At 37.5% G+C, this 16,228-nt stretch overlaps 2 protein-coding genes and 1 long non-coding RNA gene across 20 annotated transcripts in view; 2 read left to right on the top strand and 1 right to left on the bottom strand.

The window, feature by feature from the left end:
• LOC128092723 (uncharacterized) overlaps nt 1-16,228 on the bottom strand; it is a 444,042-nt gene that overhangs the window by 232,744 nt on the left and 195,070 nt on the right. The gene's annotated exons all lie outside the window — the stretch shown is intronic.
• LOC120424432 (uncharacterized) overlaps nt 1-16,228 on the top strand; it is a 148,982-nt gene that overhangs the window by 95,549 nt on the left and 37,205 nt on the right. The gene's annotated exons all lie outside the window — the stretch shown is intronic.
• The window catches only part of LOC120418433 (MAP/microtubule affinity-regulating kinase 3-like), a 102,127-nt gene continuing 98,689 nt past the window's right edge, over nt 12,791-16,228 (top strand). For 5 of the 18 annotated variants that reach the window (XM_052707124.1, XM_052707122.1, XM_052707121.1 and 2 more), the window contains exon 1: nt 12,792-13,541. The gene's annotated coding sequence lies outside the window, so the exon portion shown is untranslated. Of the gene's footprint in view, nt 13,542-16,228 lie in introns of all 18 variants that reach the window. The other 13 variants (XM_052707125.1, XM_052707123.1, XM_052707118.1 and 10 more) reach the window with 5 other exon arrangements.

Here is a 16,228-nt window from a genome sequence, read left to right as displayed (position 1 = left end):
TCGGAGCACGTTGCCATATTAACAACCCCGCGTGCGTCCTGTGACCTGTTCCTCCCCCCTCCATCTTCCAATCCAAACAGACACACGACAGATAAGCGCACAGCTTTGTGGATTGTACAAAGAACGTCGTCGTCGTAGGGAGGCTGTAAATCACGTCGTCACAGTCTCGCACATTTTCAGCACCGTTATCAACACGCCTGTAAAGTGTATCCCTCTCGGGATACCGGCTCCCCCTCCGGCTGTCAGTTCCAATATCGTCGGGAACTGACAGCAGGCAACTTCAAAAAGCCCTGCCCTGCGATATAAATAGACTTTCTGCGAAGGATTCAATCTCCCTCCGCGCAGCAATTCTCGGAACCTTGTCGTGTTCTGGAAATGAAGAGGCACACGTGTGCGAGGCCAATTTGCCAAGTTGACGCATTTTGCGAAACTTCTTCCGCTGGAGACGACGACGCCGTCCTTGAACGTGTCCGGAATACCGGTGCCTTCGGGGAGGGGGAAAAATTCCGGGCCGATGTAGAGTGATGAAGCCGGCGCCAGAGCTGATGATCGGGTATTGATTCACTGTCACAGTTCGTGACGAAGTGGGTGCGGTTGATGGAGTGAAAGGAATTTTGATTAAGTTAGATGCTGTCAAATTGACAGCTGGGTCATCCAAAGTGTCCTGGAATACATATCTTTGAGTCTTCCACCGTAATAGCACACTTCTTCCAAGTTTCTGATTTCAGCTCATGCTTTTGGTGAAACTAGAACTACATGGCCAATTTTTTGGACGTCCAAAGTGTCCTGAAATTCAGAACTTAGAATCTACCGTTGTAATTAACCAATTCTACTAAGTTTAGAAGAGTTTAACAATTTCAGAGAAGTCTCCCCGACCTTTTGAGATCTTTTTTTTACCAATAAGACGTGTAGACATCTCCGGATATGTACCAGTACCTTCAACTTGCTAGAAATGTGTTGTAAATGGATCTTCTGGATTTCAAAAAATTTTCCAAGCAATGCTGTCAGTTTAAGAACAAGCCAAAATTCCAGCACATATCTCCCCAAGGCCAGGCCTTCCCCCAATCTTATCTCGTGACAAACAACATCTTTCGAGATCTCACACTTCCAGAACGTGTGCGTTGTTTTGAAGATGCGTTATCAATTTATTTGAACAGCTTAAAATAGCGCCACCTAATCAGCGTTCACCAAACAGTGTCCACCACAAGAACCGCAAATTTGTCGGAAAAACATCCCAATAAATGTCCAATTAAAGCGTGTTTTCCAGTCCATTTCCCTCCACCGCAAATAATCGAATTACATCCCGATTCCGGTCCGCTCCCCTCGAGCCAGTTGACCTTCGCCGAAAGCCCTGTTGAACATTTTAAAAATTCCATTTAACTCGAGCGCAACGCGCGCGCTTGTGTCATTCGATGTTATGAATTTTAATTAATTTATAAAAATATAGAAACGACATCGTACCTCTCGGGCCGTCAGTTTCGCGTGGATGGCGTTATTTTTGCACGCAGCATTTCTGCCCGGTGAAACCGGGTTGTCCACTGGAAATGGTGATTCAACCCGCGGAATTGCCCGTTTTGGGTATAAAATGAGCGGAACGCCTCCACACACCGGCGCGGGACCGTGATCACCAGAAGAGCTGTCATTTATGGCGGGCATTCGACACGGGGAGAAAAAAAAGGTAACGTCTGTCGTGAATTTTGCACGGAGAAAAATGGAAACTGACAGCCTTCAAAAAAATAAATTCATGAATATTGACCATGAATTCAGAATGTTGGTCTTGTATCAATCTACAATTAGCTTTAAACAGATTTCAAAAATATTGTTTAGTTTAAGGGAAATTGACGAAAAAAGAAGCGTAACGCCTCCGTGTATTCACATTATTCATGAATACAATTCATGTTAACATGAAAACAATCATGAATAATTAATACTGTCTCAGTAGCGACGGTCTTAAAATTCTATTCAGTGTTTATTATTCATGATGTCATGTGTTCATGAATAGTATTCACGAAAACAGTGAATACACGGAAGCGTTACGCTTTTGTATTCGTCAATTTCTCTTAAACTACACAATATTTTTTAAATCTGTTTAAAGCTAATTATAGACTGAAACAAGACTTACAAATTGCGTTCAAAAAATTGCGATTTTTCTCCGTACGTTCCCAGTTCAGCACGGACGTTTTCGCGCAATCTTCGCGAGCGAGATGCATCCAAGTTGAACACCTCACGCTTAAGTAACGCCTCGATCACCTTTCCAAAGGCATGACTAAGCTCGTCAACTACTGGACAAGCAAGATTCACCACTTGTCACAGCGACAAACAACCGAACGGAACGTGTCCGGTGCAAGTCACGGTTCAGATTTCGATTGCGTGCTGTCCGGACTACGGGCGTTGTTCAACCGAGCGGAAACGTCTCGGTCCCCCCGAGAGGTGACCTTCTTCAAGTTGACCGCACTTTTTTTTTCAAATTTGAAGAAAAGACTTTTCGGTGAATTTACTGAGTCTAAACACCGTCCAGGTTTGCGTGTGCACACCTTACCGGTTGCGATCTTGACGCGGAACAGCACAGGTCATCGCGACACGCCAACGACTTCCGACCAGCCCGAGTCGCCGCAGCCAAGTTTGAGATTTATTGATTTAGGTGAAGGACTTGCGATAAGCGAAGTCGGCGATGATGATGGAGAAAGGCAGTCATTTCAGCTATTTCTCGAGGTCGACCCGGGGGAAGGTCAACCTTCTCGGAAACTGGGCCACCAACCAAGAAGAAATACTTACAAGTTGGCATTAGAGGCGCACGCCGTTTCTCCAAGGTGATTCTGTTTCCGTTCGCTACATGATTATCGTCGCCGGGCGCGCAATCATCATCTGCTTTTATTATGATGAAGCAGCGGAAGCAGACACCATATCCAACCGCAACTGCCAAGCATAAGAGCAGCGAATTTTTGCACGTCGAGTGTTGCGCCGCGCGCGCCCGCTGTGTACATCACAATTATGCTTGATTTATTTTATTGAAGCTTTCTTCTTGGTTTGTTGTTACTGATTCCCCCGTTCCTTCCATATTGCTCTCGGAATGCTGACTGGGAAAAGGCGAAAATCCTTGACGCAGTTTCGTACAGAATGCGTGGCCTTGAAGTGCGAGTTCGAAGTCGTTTGAGTTGAGTTAGATTTTAGTACACCCAAATTGAAAATTGTCTACAATTAATGTCATACAGATTTCCAATATCCTATATATGTAGGCAAGCTAAAAAATGATGTAAAATTACAAACTATCAGATTTCGTAAGTAAAGAGAAATCTACGGAATACAAAGTGTAACTCACAGCGGCTTTACTAAATTTTAACATATTACGAGATCCGGTAACTCTGTTCAAAGTTATGAGCACAGACGGACTTCGATCTATAAATTTGCCAAAAATCCATTTTTCAACCAATTTTTGAACTTTAAAATGCATTGGAAAAAATCTTAGGTTGGAAGTGTGACTTGTTCTATGTGACTTTGCCAATGTTTTTAAAAATGTATTTTTTTCTGGAGTCAACTTTGGCTGTGTTTCTTACTAACATTTCTCGAGTTTTTTTTGAAAAGGTCCTATAAACAAAATTTTCACTTTTTGCTTTTTGGGTGTTTTTGAATACCCCTGACTCAAGGCGGTTCTAAAAACACCCAAAAAGCAAAAATTTCAAATTTTGTTTATAGGACCTTTTCAAAAAAACTCTAGATTTCCTCTATATTATGTGAAATTAAGTATGCAGTAATTTTTGTAGTATACCAGACTATGGCTCTAGCATTTTTTTCAAGGGGGTGGTGCCAGAACAAAGTGACGGTAGACTCGCCCGTCACCAAAACCATACTAGCCCACGCAGTTGTATTCGTGAGTAGCCCCTGTCTGAAACTAGACCATGCGTTAGTATTTGTGATTAGCCCCTGTCGACATTTTTTGGTGTTTAGTAGAGTTGGTAATGTTTTGATTTCATTGAAATGACAGACCTAACATAGACCTGATTTTTTCTACAATTTAAATAAAAATGGTATCGTTCTTTAGTAGACAATGTAAAAAACAAGCAATCAATTGAAAAAGTTAGTGTAAAAACAAGAAAAAACTATTTAGGTAAAAGGTAATGATAGGAGGTGGTAGAGTATGCCAAATACTATCAGAAACAAACTTAAACTAAACAAGATAAATGCAAATAAAAATTCTTGAAATGAAACAAGAAAACTATAAATCACGAGAAATCAAGTTTTTCCTAAACATGGGAAAAATTAAAAAAAAAACGAAAAAAATGGGCAGTACAGGGTTAAGCATCTTTTAAGGGTCAGTTCCTTTAAATTTTGTTAAAAAAACTTAAGGTGAATCGGGACGTCAGTGTTAAGATAACTTCTGGCCAACTTAAATCAACATGAAATTTGCATTCAACTTGACAGATTGTTTGCTATCGTTATATTTTTCATTGCAACACACAGAACTTGTTTAAGTTTCGGCATTTTCCCTAAAACTGCTTTCTAAAACACGAAATGTGATTTCAATATGGCGGTGTCTCCCGTTGCACCTTAAGAAACTATCATTGGTATGGTGGGTATTAGGGTGGACAAAATGTTAAGGTGGCTCAGAAATTTTGTTTTTGCTTAACACCTATACTCCCAAGCTCGAGAAAAAGGAGAAATTTGTATAGAAATTCCCCCTCTTTCTCGAGCTTGGGAGTTTAGGTGTTTATGGCGAGATTAGAAGTCAAGAGCCATTTTGTGTATTCGGTTAGGGTGTTTCTTCATATTTGAGTTATAGCAATTCAGGCTTTCATTGTAACGAGTCTTCTAGACTTTTGTAGAGCTCATCAAAACTTATAATTTTATTCAAAAATAAGAAAAGTGGTTTCATTTAAACTAAATTTTATCCAGAAAAGTATGAAAACATAATATGTTAATATGCAAAGTCATGTTTTCATTAAAACATTTTTTTTTTTTTTTGAATAGCTGAGGAACTTCGCTATTATTTTCGTTTTTGGATTTTCAAAGTCGAACATTTTGTTGCTGAGCATGAAATATCAACATAGATTTTAAAATTTTTGAAATATTTAACGATATTGGACGAAATTTGGAAAAAAAAATGAGCGGTTTTCGTTCTTTGCAAGGCTGTATCTCTGCATCCAATTGTCCGATTGTGAAAATCCAAAAAAGAAAATTTTAGAGAATATTTTCAACGGTTCGAATAAAAGCGCAGACAAAGATGGACATTGTTGAAAAAAAAAACAAAAATGTTCAAATTTTTAATTTGGCTTAAAACGGCTTTAACTTGTAAATGATGCATTTTATCTTAAATTAAATCAAAATTAAAGTTAAGAACTTCTCGATTGCAAATTCGATTTAGCTCGATGAAAACACCTAATCGATCAGAATATTCCTGCTCAAGATTTTGTTTTTTGAATATTAAAATACCATTTTTGTATAGACAGCTGCCACAATTGTATGCATGAACCAATGATGAAAAATGGAAATTAAAACCGTTTCCGGTTTTTGTAGATAATTGCTCTTTTGCCTGCCAAAACGTCAGAGCTAATAAGGCCGTTGCAAATATTTTTCAATGTTTATGTCGCCCCCCCCCCCCCCCCTTCAAAATCGGGCTGAAAAAACAGAAGGCAAAAATCTGAAAAAAAATAAAATTGTAATGGAAATAGAAGTCTAACCAAATAAAAACAATTTAAAGTGCTTTTTCCTGCGTTTAAAACCATATTTAGCATGTCAAGGATCGATCAAAAATTCGGCGAAAAAAAAAGCTTCAATACCTGTTTTTCTAAACTAATAATTGCAAACAACTGTTTGTAAGATGCAATTTTCCTTTTTTTTTTAATGTTATCTTAAATATGTTCAAAATAAGACACATTTTTAAAGTAAAATCACACACTTCTCTGACATAAGTCTTCTACACAGAAAAAAAATCAGGGTAATATTACATCTGGAAAGGGGTACATCTTTTATGTCAGAAAAAATGTGTTATTTTACCTCTGAAAATGTGTAATTTTACCACAGTGGCATTACACTTCAGTCTAAACTGAGGTAAAATTACAATATTAAAGAGGTAATATTCAATCTTCTAAAATTACACCTTCCAAATTTACACTTTTTTTTTGCTGTGTATACAGTAAAAAAATCATGGTAATATTACATCTGAGAAGGAGTACATCTTTTACGTGTACTTGTTGATGCGATAAGATGAGGTGGTTTTGTGCCTTTTTGAGAAAGTGTCTTTTATCGATAACCAGACACAGCTCAAGGGGGCATTTGTCCACCTCCAATAAAGTGGCATTACACTTCAGTCTAAACTGAGGTAAAACTATAACATTAAAGAGGTAACCTTTCAAATTTACACTATTTTTTACTGTGTACATCAGATGTAATATTACATTGCTTTTTGAGTGGATTAAAAGTAGTTGCATTGAAGTAAAATTTGGTTTCACAGGATTCGAAAATGATATTTTATTTTCATTAGAATTCTATAAAAAAAACAGCGTTAAAAATTTTCAACGGGTTTCTTGAATAATTTTTAAATGATAGAAAAAAAAACTCGCAAAAAACTAGAAGTGGTAAATGTTTACTTTTCATAAAATTCACCAAAATTGGCTGACCTTGAGATTCAGACCAATTCCAAATCAAACTCCAGTTTCTCGGAGCAGGTGCCAGGCTTAACCGGTTCTCCAGAGCAGTTCTTCGCATAAACAGTAGCTTCAGCTGACATTCACCAAAAAGTGCAAGTTCTTGCCAGCCGTGTTTCGAAATCGGTATCAGCCCAGCATGTTTGCTGTTCATAAAAGTCAACAGCACACCCAAAAAGGGGGCGTTCGGATTCTGCGGTTATCTGTTGTGACGCAAGAGTGCTGTAAACAGCAATTTTGTCGCGTTAATTTGTTGCATTCAACTAGAAAACTGTTATGTTGAAATCGGGAGAAAAATGCTCTCGACTAACAATTTGAGAGCACTTTACTCTCAGATCTAATTGTATTGAGTTGCCTAGACCTTTCCAGACCGGGCAGCAATCACCTAAATCAACATGTACTCAACCTCTCGGACTAATCAACCATCACCGGACAAACCCTTAAAATCTTCCATTATTCGAGAGCTGCTTCGAATCCCCGAATTTCCAAATCTTCCATATTTGCGGTTCGCAAACATCGTTTTCCGCTGGTGTCTGTCTGCAGCAATACGTCAATGCGGATTAGCCCGCGCCAAATCGTTGAACTCGCAGTCGCTTATCACCGGACGCCTCTCATCAATATTGACATATTTTCGTCCGCCGTTCAAGTCTTGGGCGGTTACGAGAGAGAGAGATACTTCCTGAAACTTTCCCTCTCCACAATAAGAGTGCGTGCGGGTTGCAAAAAAGGTTTCCGCTCGAACCAATCATGTCACGTGGAGAAGTGCTGACAGATTTGTTCAATTTCAATTCTGTTGTTGCCAACTTTTGCAGAATAACAACCTCCAGTGTGTTTACCGTAACGTTCCGTGCGCTTGGTAACTGTGCCTCTGTGTTTGTTTACCGTGTGTGTGCAGAGAATTCTGTAGACTTTAAATCTGATGGTATCGCACTCTCTCATTTCCTCCGCATTGGACTTCATGAAGAGGTGCAGATTGATTGTTTAAATAGCATGCGAGGAAGAATTCGAAGCGAAGAGGAAGAAGCAGTGCTGCCAGTTTAAATTCCGTATGCATAAACAGTTTTGCAACTCTCTCCTTTCCTCGCTCCCCTTGTTCGGAATTTCAGTCCGACAAGTTCGTCATGAAGCTGAACCCCTCTCCAAGTTGTGTGAGTTTTGGGTGACAGTTTTTATTTCGAGAGAATGACCACCAACCCAACATCAGTCAGCACCATCTCCTCCATTCTAGGCCAATTTAGTTACCGTCGTTGACGCGGTAGCTGTTTTTGTGAGTCAATTCTGATCAATTTGCTGTGTTGCACTGCGCCGCTCCAATACCTACCTACCTACTCCAACGATGAGGAAGCGGTTATAGAACGCGCGCGAGACTTGCTGCAAACAAGCTTAAATTAGCATAGTTTATTAGTTTGATACGCGATATGAGTCCGTGAAGGCGTGTGTGAGAGTGTGGTTGTTTGACGTCTGATCTTTGCGCTCTCGCGAGAGCGAGCGAGCGAGAGTCAAAACAAACTTCTGTCAAACAAAAAAACAAGAGCGGAAAAGTTTCACATGTGTGTCACCACAGCGTTTGAACCTTCAATGATCCGTTGTAGAGTTTTGGGGTTGGGTACACATTGCTCGCTCTCACTCTCAACATTGTGACCTCTCTCAACTCTCACCTGATTCACGAAACAAGTCGTGAACGTGATCCGCGACACAACCGATTCCTGGCTAGCTGGGGCGTGCAATGTACGGTAAACATACGAACTCTCTTCTGACTCTCTTGATTCGCTCTCCCCCCTTCTTTGTGCTGTGCATAGTGGAATAACTACTAGCTTGTCGATTAGATCAGATCGCCAACAACTGACCGTGCCTGGTGGTGTTTACATGTGTTGTTTTTGTACCTCACTCGCGCACCGACAAGTGTGTGAGTTGTTCAACCGAAACCGTGTGCGATGGGATGTGGACGGTGGTGTATATTGTGGTATTGTTTACCTCAAATTTATTAGTTTTTTTCACCTTCTATTTTCCTATGAGAAAAAAGACCGACCTTTTCGTAAGACCATATTTGGATCTACCGTAAACTGGAGTGACATTGATAGCCCGGGGTGACATTGATAGGTTTTTTCAAATGCCCGTCAAATTCATAGCTAAATTTTTTTGAGAATTTTGAGTATATTAGCACTAAGGGCTCCCTTATTATCAAACATATATGCAAAAATGTGACTGTTATATTGGATGTATCCAAATTAGTGGCCAAATCAAATTACTATCAATGTCACCCCGGGCTATCAATCTCACCCCAGTTTACGGTATGTATTTCTTAATAGAATCAATTTTGGCCAGAAGAACTTTCTTGTAGGTTCGATGTGTCTGTTTTCCAATCAAATCCTATTGGCCGGCAGTGAAATTATGGAAAAGTTTTATTTATTTCTGATTTGTTTTTTGCTGATTAACAACATTTGAAATTAATTGTATTATATTGTAGAAGAGTCAATCATGATCAAGGATTGTTAATATTAGTGTGAAATTTATTACCCACAAATTTATGAACAATTTTTTCTAAATATTTAAATTGCACAAATTTTTAAATTTATTTTTAAATAATATATAACAATCAATTCTGTACAAATGTATAATTTTTCTCTCCAAAATTTCAAAGCTATATAAATTTCAAAATTATTTTAAATAAATATTTCATGTGAATAAAAAAAAGAATTTCATAAAAAAACTAAAATCAGTTCTGTATTGAGAGCTATTCTCCATTGAAACCGAACATGGATTTAATTCATATTTGATTTTCCATACAAGTCTCCATACAGTTTTGGCAATTGTCGTCCATACAAAAATGTGGAAACAGATTTAAAAATCTGTATCTCAGGAAGGAAGTTTTTTGATTTGGTGTCTTCTGCAAAGTTGTAGATTGGGATAAAGACAATTAAAAAAAAATGATTTTTTTACAAAAACTGAAATTCCCAAAAACCGCATTTATTTTGTATAATTGAAAACCAAAAAGTCATCCTCTGAGCCATATAGGAGTGTGAACAAAAGTTTCAAAAGTTATATTATGTTGAAAAATTCATGATTTTTTTAAATATTGAAAACAACTCAAAAAATAAAAAAAACACGTTTTTGAAGATAAAAAGCACTTTAAAACAAGTATTTTTTATATTTTCAAACAGTGTCCATGTTCGTCCATGCATTTTCTAATATTTAAAAAAAAGTCTCTACAAATTTCTTTTAATACTTTGAAATTTGTACAAATCTCCGCTGAAATTTCAAATAGCCTTTAAATTTTGAAATGCCGACGCTCAGCAACTATTGGTTCCATTTTCAATGTTTCAAATTTAAATCTTTATGTAAATGTGTTTAAAAAAATTGAGAACACATTTTCAATATTTTCAAAAAATATTATTAAAAATCATATCAGTGCAAAAATGTTTGTCCAAACTTCTCTGTGGCTTTAATGATTTTGTTTTTAGTACCCTAAACATAAAAAAATACTGGCTTTGGGAATTTGAGCACTTATAAAAAGTTTTTCAAAAAATAGATATATTTTTAAAGATTGTATTGTCCTCATCCCAACCTACAACTTTCCAGATACATTAAATGATTTGGAGACCTAATTTGAAATATTAAATGGATTATTGCTTATTAAATGGCTTCAAGGATTTACTAGAAAATTTAAGCATTTTATTATTTTTTACAGTGTAGACAGATTCGGGAATTCTACAAAATCCGCAAGAAATCGGGGAAAAGTCAGGATTTTGTGTCGAATAGACTTTTTAAATAGATTAAATGGAAAAAAGTTGTTTCGAAATTTTCATATTTTCAAAACGATTTTTTAAATTAAAAATATAAAAATGACAAAATAAATTCCAGTAATTTGTAATTAGCCTATTACAAATATGTATAACCCAATGCCAATGAAGTTGGTCTAAAAATAGGTGGCAAAAAATATTTAATTCTTCAAATTGAGATTTTTTACGTTCATTATTATGTTTTAAATTAAATAATACTTGAAAAATATTTTCAAAATTTCTTGATATTTCTTTTTTATTTTTTAATTAGCAAAAACTTAATGTTAGGCAAATTTTGGAAATTTACCTTAACCCTCTACAACCTAACCCCGCCTTTAGACGGGCTTCGATTTAAAAAATCGCCAAAAATCAATTTTCCAACCGATTTTTGATCTTTAAAAAGCTTTGGAAAGAAGAACTTTTAAAATTTTAGAAAATTTCAGGGTTGGAAGTTTAACTTGTTTTATGTGACTTTGCCAATGTTTTTAAAAATGTCATTTTTTAGGGGTCAACTTTGGCTGTGTTTTTTACTAACATTTCCTATATTTTCAGTAAAAAGAAGCATGCAGTAATTTTTGTAGTGTCCCAAACTATGCATCTACGCATTTTTTTGCAATTTTAATGATGATGGTGCCATTCTATAGCAGAAAATGTGAAAAACATGCAAAAAATTGAAAAAGTGACTGTAAAAACGTGAAAAAATTAGATAGGCAAAATGTAATTATATTAGGTGGTAGAATAGGCCAAATACTACCAAAAACAAACATAAACTAAACAAGATAAATGCAAATTAAAATACTAAAAATGAAACAAGAAAAACATAAAACAAGAGAAGTATAGTTTTTTGTAGAACAAAAGTTGCTCAAAATGACCTCCAGAACACGGGAAAAATAAATATTTTCGAAAAAAAAAAATTTGGGCAGTAGAGGGTTCAAATGTTTGCTTTTAATTATTTTTTAAAGACTGATTGTTTATGTTATCTCTATAAATCACAGTAAAAACAAATCCGATGGTAAAATCGCATGCAAAAGCATGCACATTACATTTGTGCAAAAGACAACTAATATTACACACTGCATGTGATTTTTTCATAAATACAAAAAAAAAATGCAACCGACGGGATTCAAGCCCTGCACCAACAGTAAGGACTGGCGCCTTAGCCCTCTAAGCCACGAAGAATGGGAAGGATAAACGCATATATGAGCTTGACATTTCGGTCAAGTAGGTTTCCCATACTGATGGGCTACATATTTCAGGGTGTAATATTACATAGAATTTCTTAAAATAATGCAAAATTTATTTTACACCCAGGCCTTTACACGCAGCTGGATCACTACTTTTTTTTTTTGCTGTGTTGACAATTGAAATTCTTTTTGGAAAATTGTATGCAAAGATTTAACTTTTTTCAAAATTTACTCACAAAAACAGAAGGCAGTGAAAATTATTGTAAAAAATATGAATATTCTGAAAAAAAAAACTTCCAGAGTTTTTTTTTAAAGGACTTATAAATTATTGTTTTTCATATGTTTATAGGACCTATTCAAAAAAAACTCCAGACATGTACAATGAATAAAAAAAACTATAAAGAATTTGTTTCAATAGTGTTAATCAAATGAGGAAATTTAAGACTTTTCACAAATTTTGTGACCACAAATCTAGTGTTCCTATAAACATATGAAACACAATAGCTTAGAACCTTTTTTTAAAAAATACTCTAGGAATAGAAAAAAAGTCGTACGAGTTTATCATGAATTCATTCTTTATTTGCAAATTTTTGACAGTAGCATATTAAGCTGTAATCATGTTCAAATCATTTTGGGATAGTTTTGCTCCAAAAACTTGTAAATTATGCTTAAAATATGAGAATGTTTCACCAAAGTAACATTAACAAAAAGAACCAATTCTTTGCTAAAAATAATAATAAAAACCTTTATCATTGAGTTCATTGAACTCTTCTCATTCCCCCAAAAACTACTCAAAACTACACCATCCATCAAACCCACCGTGCCTCTCGTTCGTTGTTTCAACCGATTAACTACAACAACTGTTATAAGGGGAGACAGAGAGAGACTCTCTCTCCACATCCGCAGCAGAGAGCCCCTCAACCTGCCGGAGGAAGAGGGCACGCGAGGGGGGTCAGCCCAGCTATTGAATTGAAAGAGAAACCGTCCGTCCACACATTAGCCCAAGCAACTATTCAAGCCGAGAGGGTGGAATCAACTCCGACCATGTGAGTCTCGTGAACGCGCTCCAACCAACCGGAGCACGGAGAGCGAGAGTGAACGACGCTGTGTGAACGCTGCTCTCGCAGCGCGGCCAACCCAAAACAACGGAATCCGCGGCATTCTGCCCTCGGTAGGCCTTCGGAGTGGGCGAACAACAAGCGTACGCGCGCGGTCCGTAACGAAACGAAACTATACCTCTACAAGGAGGAGGAACCTGGTCAACGGAATTTTTGTGGGAGCAGGTCGAACGAACGAGCAGTGCTTCCCGTTGAGGCGTCCAGAAGTGCGGCGTCCGCTAGGTCCGTGATCCTCGGTGGACATAGTGCGTGGAGTGCGAGCGAGGTTATGTAACAAACCCTACGACGACGGTAGCAGCAACGCGAATCTCCGCCGAAACGGTGTCAATTTACAAGTTTTACCAAATTTTCGAGTAGTTCGAGTAGTGTGGGTAGTGAGAGTTTTTATATACCTGTGAGTGATATCTGTGATCCCCGAACTTCCCGCAGGGAAGCGAGTTTTTTTTAATTGAAACGAAGAAGAGCCAGCTTTAATAACGAGCGAAGATCAAACGAATCAAGAAATTCAGCTAGAGAAGCGAGCGAGCTGTTTATTATTCCAGTGTGGGCGCGGATCACCTTGATACGAAGATCCAGCAGTGGAACCTAGAAGTGTGTATAGTGGTGCACGAAGAAGCTCCGATAGCTCTGTGTTTGTTGGCAGATCGTGTGCACGATCGCGCGCGGGATTAAGCTAATTTACAATCATTCCCAACCCCGCGCGAGAGATATACAGAGGAAGCTCAGGTGTCGGAGTCGCTGTCGGAGTTGGCGTGATTAAGTCAGCAAATATTTGCGTTTTCAGCGAGCTCGAGCTACACGGGGCGACACCAGCATCAAGTGAATATCTCCTCAAGTCGCGGATCACACTCGATTCCCCGCGTCCGAATGGAGCACAACAAAGGCAATCTTTCCACGCGTTGATACCTGTTTTTGACCCGTAGACCGCATTCCGCAGGGATCCGTCTCCAGCTGCTGCTGATAATTATAACGAGAGGACCGAGAACCGGTTTTTGAAACGCCCCAAAATTGCACACCCCGCGAGACTCTGTGCGACACGACTCGGACCACAACAGACCCCTTGGGCTGAAACTTAAGACTATCATTATCCAATCGACCGTTTTTATGGGTCTATCATGCGACATCACTCCGAAGAGAGACCAAAAAAAGCGTCATTTTGTGGGGAGGCTGCTGCAGCAAAATAAAACTTCTGTGACGACGACGACGAGTTCTCCGTGTAACCTTGACCGGAGAACATCTGAGAACAGCTACCTCCTACGAGAAACAAAAAACGAACCACCAAACTTTGCAGCAAATTTATTCAAAATCGGTTCCTCCCCCGGGTAGAATTGGACGTGGGCCATCTTCAACCCGAAAAAAATGGCCTCATCATCTGATTTTATGAGAATGTGACCTCAATCACTTTGAGGTGGTAGAGTTACGGATGGTCGGACGACCCCCCCTGCCCCGCGCCAAAACTTGCGCGAAAACTAACTTTTTGGGGTTGATTGTTTCGTAATGCATTATTTATGAGCCGATGCGACGTTCCGGCGATAAATGACTTACGCGCGGGTCATTTCTTTGCAAAAGTTTGCGGGGAAGATACTTCCTTGGGAAGTTTTCCCCGGTCGTTGTGGAAATCGATCGATGGAGAAGACGTACGAGGCACGTGCTTGAGATATTGCAGTGTTTTGAGGATAGTGAGAGGCTCGGCTGGTACAGAATCAAAATTTGGATTCAGAGAAGGTTTTGGCAGCAAAAGTTTAAAATTTGGGATTAAAAACGGCTGAACATATTTTAGATCACCTCGTTGCATAAGAGAGGTGCTTTGTTGGGCTTTTGCTTTTACACTCAACCCTCGGTGGTTGGTCACTTTTTCGTCTGACACTTTTTTAGTTTGTACCCCGTTGGTTGGTCAAAGTCAAACTAAAAAGTGACGAACTGTCACTTTTTACACGGCGCTTACGCACACTATCAAAACAAACGTTTGATAGTGTGTGTGGACTCCGTGTAAAAGGGGTGTCAAACTAAAAAGTGACCCCGTTCGTTTGACAACAGTTGGTGTCAAACCATCGGGGTTTGAGTGTATTGGAAAATACATCGATTTTGAAAAAAGCAAATGAAAACTCTATTTGTTGATTTGAAATACTCCGGATCGAAGAGCATTTCCACAGCAAAAAAATGTGTAATTTTGGAACGTGTAAAATTTGTCGGTGTAATATTACCTTTTTCATGATGTAATATTCTCTCAATTAAGACTTAAAAAGTGGCAAAACACTGGAGTAGTAATGATTTTACACATTTTCAAGAGGTGAAATTACACCTGTTTTCTGACATAAAACATGTACCCCCACTACACAGAAAAAAATTCTGAATGTTACATCACTAATGATGTAACACTTTTGCACGTCATTAATCATTTAAATTAAAATGTGATTTTGTGTAAATTTGAACAAATCATACGTGAAAACATGATTTTACCTGTGATACATATCGAATCTTAAATTTACATCAACCGAGTTTACATGTGATTCATGATTTCCGTGTCGACTAAATTTAAACTCTTTTTTCTGTGTAGCTGTAATATTCTCATGAATTGTTTTCATGTGCAGCTGAAAATATTTTATCGATGATTTTACAAGATGTTTCACGTTCATCTATAAACAGTGTTCTCTGTAATGATTTTTTTTAAATGTGGTTTTTTTTTGCAAAAATCGTCGGAAATGCATTTTTTTTGGACCACGCTTATTTCGCTAGGACCACCATAAGCGCCAAACAAACAAAAAAAATATATGGGTCTTATTATTTTTGACAATTGATTTGAAACTTCGGATAATGGAGGCGTTACTGAGTCTAAATATAAAAAAAAATGTTTTTAAAATTACCCTTGTTTTTTTTTTAGTTGTTGAAAATTCGATGAAATTCTTGTTTGTAAATCGTCTGCTAAAATGGTGAAATATTGCATATCAATCTTAAATCAATAGTTTTCAATTTATCGATATGTCAACTATTTTAAAATAATAGTGAGATATTGATTAAAAATTCATGATGGTACGTTAAACAATTTGCTACATTAATTATCAAAAAATGTTAGAATGCACAGCAATAAAAAAGTTGAATTTTGGAATGTTGAGAATTTGGTAGGTTAAATATTTACATCTTTTTTGAGTAATATTACCTAAAAAATGTGTAAAAATGGGAACCTGATGAAGATTCACCAGTAACTGATGAAAAATCATCATTTATTATTTTCGACACAAAATCTGTCACCATTTCCTGATGAATGTTACCATAATTTTTTTTCTGTGTGTAATAAATGTAAATAATAACCGTTAATTAAAAGCTATACGCCATAAACTCAATTAGAAAGTCAAACGAAACATGATTTAGAAAACTTCGAATCCGTTTAACAACTTCTTAAACTAAACAAAGCACTGGTTTCAAAATTGAGGCAAAAGCATGCACAGAAAAAAAGTTGAATTCTGGAAGGATGAAAATTTGATAGTTTGAGTATTACCTCTTTTTTG

Source organism: Culex pipiens, chromosome 2 (genome assembly GCF_016801865.2).
Source record: "Culex pipiens pallens isolate TS chromosome 2, TS_CPP_V2, whole genome shotgun sequence".
NCBI lineage: Eukaryota > Metazoa > Arthropoda > Insecta > Diptera > Culicidae > Culex > Culex pipiens.
This window is presented reverse-complemented; position numbering and strand designations above follow the sequence as displayed.